This window comes from Ovis canadensis, chromosome 7, assembly GCF_042477335.2.
Source record: "Ovis canadensis isolate MfBH-ARS-UI-01 breed Bighorn chromosome 7, ARS-UI_OviCan_v2, whole genome shotgun sequence".
In the NCBI taxonomy this organism is placed as follows: Eukaryota; Metazoa; Chordata; class Mammalia; order Artiodactyla; family Bovidae; genus Ovis; species Ovis canadensis.
In genome coordinates this window covers 23814518-23821183 of record NC_091251.1, presented here as the reverse complement: position 1 = coordinate 23821183, position 6666 = coordinate 23814518, and the positions used below count along the sequence as shown (strand labels likewise).

Here is a 6666-nt window from a genome sequence, read left to right as displayed (position 1 = left end):
AAAGAGTCAGACATGACTGAGTGACTGAACTGAACTGAACACTCTGGTTACCTCTGAGAGGATGCTGGGAGTTTTCCAGGCAGTCAGGACAGAACAATGGGTGCAGAGGTGATGAACAGAAATAATCACAACTGACTCAGCATACCTAAGATGAAGTGTTTGGGTATAAGAGAAGGTGAGGGAGATTTGCAAGGTTCAGATTAGGAGTACTTCTTCTTCTTCTTCTTTTTTTTTTTTAGAAACTTTATTTTCCATCAACCAAATTTCCATTTTGGTGGAAGTTCTACAAGTGTTTGGAAGACCAGCTTATGACCACTCAGTGGTGGTTCCTACCCATTCAGTGGCCTGAGCCTTGGGAGCTGCAGACCAGTCTTCAGTGGAAGGCGGATCACTCCAGGCTTCAGTGGGGAACTGCTGAATAGGCACCTTCAGACCAGTCTGCCACCTCAGGCTGAGTAGCAGTGGACTCTGGAGCTGGAGCAGTCCATTCACCCTGACACTCCTCCGTGGCCACAGCCTTCTCAGCGGCTGCCTGCTCTTCCTTTTCAGGCTCTCCAGGGTCTCTGTAGAAGTAGCGATCCGGCATGACCTCCCATGGGCGTTCTCGGGAGATGGTGCCACGCATGTGCAGAACTTCCCGGGCGCGCATCCACCACGTCAGACCCGCTGGGTGCACGCCTTTTTTAGGATCTCAGAGTAGGATACAAGAACTGAGAAAATAGAAAAGTCAAAGACTGCCTGAAGAGTTAGGAATATTGAAGAAGAGGAAAAAAGCTATTTTTAAAATGTTTTCACCTCTCCTTAATTAAGCTCTCATTCCTTAAAATCATACTTTTGGGCCAGAGACCCTTGTGGTGGTAGCGAAAAACTTGCCCCTCGTGTAGCACACTACCTACACTTGTGAGTTCAGCGGCCAGCGGCCTCAGCTCCAAGCTCTCACAGTGTGCAGGGAGCACTTCTGTGTACCATTTCAGAGGCTTTGATTTTGTACACAGGAATGGAGGAAACACTGTAACTTTGGAAGGGGAGGTTGGTGTTTGAAGGAAGACCCCCTGAAGGCAGAAGGCTTCTCATGGGGCTGATCTAAATGACCCCAATAAGACCTGTTTTTTGTTTTTTAATTTTAAAATTTACTTTATTACTTTTACAGCTTTATTAGGAAATAATTGACATACATCACCGTATAAGTTTAAGGCATACAGCATGACAGTTCTGACTGATATGTATTGTGAAATGAGTAGGCTCAGTTAACATCCATCTTCTCATTCATCATTTTCTTATCTCATGAATTATGCTTTGAGTACTTCATAAGACTTTAGAAGATTCATGTATCTCTAGCTGAGCTGTGCTCATTCTAATGCCTTTAAACAGAATTGTAACAGTCTCATTATTTTTCTTTATTTTAATTGCAGTACACTTGGTTACTTCACACTGTTGTGTTAATTTCTGCTGTACAGCAAAGTGAATCAGCCACGTGTATGCACATAGCCCCTCTTGTTTGGATTTCCTTCCCATTTGAGTCACCACAGCACTAAGTAGTTTCCTGTGCTGTATCATAGGTTCTCATTAGTTATCTGTTTCATACATCACAGCCTTGTCCTGGCAAAGGGGCTTGCAACACTCAATGAAACTATGCGTCATGCCGTGCAGGCCCACCCAAGACAGACAGGTCATGGTGAAGAGTCCTGACAAAACGTGGTCCGCTGGAGAAGACAACGGCAACCCACTCCAATATTCTTGCCTGGAAAACCCCATGAACAGTGTAAAAAGGCAGCAGTCCATGGGATCGCAAAGAGTTGGACACAACTTAGCAACTGAGCAACAACAAAGTAAATATCAGACCCAATTTTAAAATAAGTAGTTCCTGTTACTTTTGTAGAAGTACAATGGAAATATCTAGATTACTGGTGAAGAATCAAAGCTACTCCATTTTGTAAGGTTCTGGGAAAAGAACCTTTGGAAATCCCCTGACCTCACCCCACCACCTGCGAACCAGTCAGAACCCTTGGCCAGCCCGGGAAATTCGAATCAAGCCCAGGAAAGGAGAACCAGTCAGAACTCAACACCTACCCCTTCACCAGAAGGTGACCAATCAGACCCGGAGACTCCTGTTTTTCGAATTTTTCGTGCAATAATACCCTATATAAGCAATGTAACCCAGAACTCAAGGCTCCTCCCTATAGCTGCTGCGTCGGTATCAGTGGGAGCCCCAGCTCGAGCTTGGTAATAAAAACTCTCTTGCTTTTGCATCAGATATCGGCTCCCTGGTGGTCATTGGGAGATTTCGCGACTTGGGCATAACACTGGTAGTTGCTGTTCCTTAAACTGTTTCCTTGAAGTACTGAAGTGTAACTGTCACATGCAGGGGTGTGTGTCCTGCTCTTTGTGACCCCATGAACTGTAGCCCGCCAGGCTCCTCTGTCCATGGGATTCTCCAGGCGACAATACTGGAGTGGGTTGCTATTTCCTCCTCCAAGGGATCTTCCCGACGCAGGGATCAATCCTGCCTCTCCTGTGGCTCCTGCATTGCAGGTGGATTTTTTTACCCACTGAGCCACCGGTGGAGTCCTGTAACTGGCATATAAGCAATGATGTTCTGTGCTGTGCTTAGTTGCTCAGTCACGTTCAACTCTTTGCAACCCCATGGACTGTAGTCGGCCAGGCTCCTCTGTCCATGTGGATTCTCCAGGCAAGAATACTGGAGTGGGTTACTATGCCCTCCTCCAGGGGATCTTCCAAACCCAGGGATCGAATCCAGGTCTCCCTCATTGCAGGCGGATTATTTACTATCTGAGCCACCAGGGAAGCCCATAAACGATAGTAGTTTGGAGGAAAACAGTAAAGCTCTATCTGATCAGCTGTGCTTGGTGTGTCCCACAGAACAGAGTGACTCAGAGATGGAGGCGTGAAGGGTATTTCTAAATTCATGTTTAGGAAAGTTAGACGGATGGTACTATTAGCTCCACACACACTTCATCACTCACTCTCATCTCCATGACCTAAAGCAGATGGGATCCAAGATACCATGTTGCAGTAAAGTGTATAAAAAATAGAACCACAGTGAATTTATTTCAAATAGTAAATGCTCAAGTACAAGACTGAATGTATCATAAAAGAAAGGACAGTGGCAATTAGAAGAATAAAAAATACTGAGTTCAGGGACTTCCCTGGTGGTCCAGTGGCTAAGACTCCACGGTCCCAGTGCAGGGGGTGTGGGTTTAATCCCTGATCATGACAGGTTGTTGCTGAGTCATTAAAGATGCTGGGATTCTTGGCCTCCAGAGGAGAAGAATTCAACCTGGGGCCAGTGATGAGGCTTGATCGCTCAGAGCTTTTGCGTAATACAGTTTTATTGAAGTATAAAAGAGATAGAGAAGGCTTCTGACATAGACATCAGAAGGGGGCAGAAAAAGTGCCCACCTGCTAGTCTTTAGCAGAAGTTATATACCTACTGGCAGGCCGCTAATTAGAGAAAGGAAACACCTCAAAACTCAGAGAGTGGCACCAGGCCTCTCATCTGCAACATGCATTTTGGCATAACATTGGCAAAAGGTGAATTGGCCCAGGCCATAAAACTGCTGCTGCTGCTGCTGCTGCTGCTGCTAAGTCGCTTCAGTTGTGCCCGACTCTGTGCGACCCCACAGACGGCAGCCCCCCAGGCTCCCCCATCCCTGGGATTCTCCAGGCAAGAACACTGGAGTGGGTTGCCATTTCCTTCTCCAATGCCTGAAAGTGAGAAGTCAAAGTGAAGTCGTTCAGTCATGTCCGACTCTTAGCGACCGCATGGACTGCAGCCTACCAGGCTCCTCCATCCATGGGATTTTCCAGGCAAGCCATGAAACTATTGACCTGAATCTTGAATCAAGGCAGGTTTCCAAGCAAATACATAGTCTCATTAACATAGCTTAAGAGAATATTTGCATAAGTAAAACACTAGCTTGTTGAGTAAAACATACTGGTTTGTCAAGTCAGTTCAGCATCTTAGACACTTGAAGAAAGACAGTCTTAGGTAAATACACAGTTCATTAACATAGCTTAAGAAAAACATTTCCATAAGAAAACACATTGGCTAGCTCAAGGTTTGAAAAAAGTTAAGTTCAGGTGGAGCCAGGCATTGTCATGGCAACATAGAATGAACATGGCAACAACAAAGAAACCTTTTAATTTTGTGTAGAGAAGGGAAAAAAATCTGACACTTGTAGTTTGTTTCCTCCTGCCACTTAAGAGAGAGAGGAAAAAACGTCTGACCCTTGTAGCCTATTTTCTCCATTTGGAGACCCCTAGCCTTCCTGCCTGTTACCCTCTCAGTAGATCCCACATGTCACAACTAAAGAGTCTGCACGCTGCGGTGAAGATGAGACAGTCCACACACTGCAACTATGGCCCAGGGCAGCCAAATACTTTTTAAAATAAGTTTTAAGAAAAAGAAATATTGAGTCCATTGTTACTAAGTAAGAATATTGAGTAATGTTATATGATTACAAAGAAATGTTACAAGATGGTGAAATGTACTGAAGGAAAATATTATTGTAACAACATTTAAACACTTCAGATAAACAAGGACTATAACCATCATTTTATTGCAAGAAAACTATGCATGCTATGGCTGACAAAAGTGGCCCTTATTTTTCTCATGTAATTGCCTCTCTTTTTGTCATGCTATTCTGCCAACTAAAGAAGCCCACTGAGATGCTTCCTGGAGGTTTGCAGCAGGCTGAGTCTGCACTCCCAGAGCCCAGTAATTTTTCCAAGTGAAAACAACTGGCTTGACTTACAAATCCTGACTTATAAAAAATTGTTACAACATATTCCTTAAGTGTAGAGTAGGGAACTGTGACAATTCCCACAATTATAATACAATGTAGCATGGGAAATAGATGTGGAAACAGTGTCAGACTTTATTTTGGGGGGCTCCAAAATCACTGCAGATGGTGATTGCAGCCATGAAATTAAAAGACGCTCACTCCTTGGAAGAAAAGTTATGACCAACTTAGATAGCATATTCAAAAGCAGAGACATTACTTTGCTGACTAAGGTCTGTCTAGAAGGCAATGGCAACCCACTCCAATACTCTTGCCTGGAAAATCCCATGGACGGAGAAGCCTGGTAGGCTTTAGTTCATGGGGTCGCTAAGAGTCGGGCACGATTGAGCGACTTCACTTTGACTTTTCACTTTCATGCATTGGAGAAGGAAATGGCAACCCACTCCAGTGTTCTTGCCTGGAGAATCCCAGGGACGGGGAAGCCTGGTGGGCTGCCGTCTATGGGGTTGCACAGAGTCGGACACGACTGAAGCGACTTAGCAGCAGCAGCAGCAGCAGCAGTAATCTAATACAAAGCAAAGGAAAACTTGTTCTCCTCAAGCATCGGGGACGACAGAAACATTTCAGAGCCCACTGGGGTTCACTGTGAAAACTAGTGTGTTTACATCAATAAAAACTAGACTAACGTTTCTGATGGCTGTTTCTCGGGAGTAAGTAGACTGATAATCATCACAGCTTTATTTCCAGGGAGACGCACTTGGAGGAGATGAACCCAAGGTGCCTTCTCTGATGAAGGAGGAAGCGCACTGTTTGCTTGGATGACTGTGGGGCTGACCTCCACTCCCTGGCTTTGCTCTCACCTAAGGAGCAGTTTGGACTTCCCAGGTGACTCAGTGGTAAAGGATCTGCCTGCCAAGCAAGAGACATGGGTCGGAGCCCTGGGTCAGGAGGATCCCCTGGAGAAGGGAGTGGCAATCCACTCCAGTATTCTTGCCTGGGAAATGCCACGGACAGAGGAGTCTGGCGGGTTCCAGTCCATGGGACCCCAAAGAATCTGATGCAACTGAGTGACTAACACTTTCACTTTGAATGAGCAACCGCAAGGCAAAGGGAGAGGCACTGAATCACATCCACTGACCACCAGCGTTTACAGCCTCAGCCAGACCTGGGCTGTGAGGTCACCCAGCCTGGGACCAAAGGCATGAGATGAAGAAGAGGAGCAACGAATGCCTGTGTCCTGTGTGGTCTGCCTTCGGGTACGTACATCTGTCTCCTTTTTACAAAACGACATTTGGAGTTCCTGCTGCAGTTGGGTCCCTAGCATCCATTAGGTAACTTGGTTTAGCCGGCCCCGCCCCAGCTCCCGCCCCAGCTCCCGCCCCTGCACCGATGCCCTCTCTCTTATTCAGGCACCAAGTGGAAGCTCAGAGTTCTCCATGCACAGCGGGCATTTCCACCTCCCTATGCATGGAGACCAGACCCTCCCACCCCCACCCTGCGATGACGAGCCCTCCATCACACATGCGTGGAGTCAGGGGCGTGAAGCCTCTGTGAGCCTAAAACCAACACACTAAGATCCAGGGGCACCGTATCAAGTATCAGGACTAACAAGTGGGACTTCCCTGGAGGTCCACTGGGTAAGCTTCCACCTATCAGTGCAGGGGACACAGGTTCAATCCCTGGTCTGGGAAGATCCCACATGCTGCGGGGCAACCAAGCCTGAACGCTACAACTACTGAAGCCCGTGCACCAAGAACCCACAGCATGCTCCACACAAAAAAGAAGCCACCGCAATGAGAAGCCCTGGCGCTCGCGGGAACTAGAGAGGAGCCCCCTGTCGCAGCAACTAGACAAAGCCTGAGTGCAGCAAGAAGACCCAGCACAGCCGAAAATGAAATAAAAA

The 6666-nt window shown here is 46.6% G+C and overlaps 1 non-coding gene across 1 annotated transcript; it reads right to left on the bottom strand.

Moving 5' to 3' along the window:
* Positions 1-802: 802 nt before the first annotated feature.
* Positions 803-950, bottom strand: LOC138444457 (small nucleolar RNA SNORA62/SNORA6 family). Its single transcript, XR_011258482.1, has one exon. It is a non-coding gene; the product is annotated as a small nucleolar RNA SNORA62/SNORA6 family (small nucleolar RNA).
* Between the last annotated feature and the right edge of the window lie 5716 nt (positions 951-6666).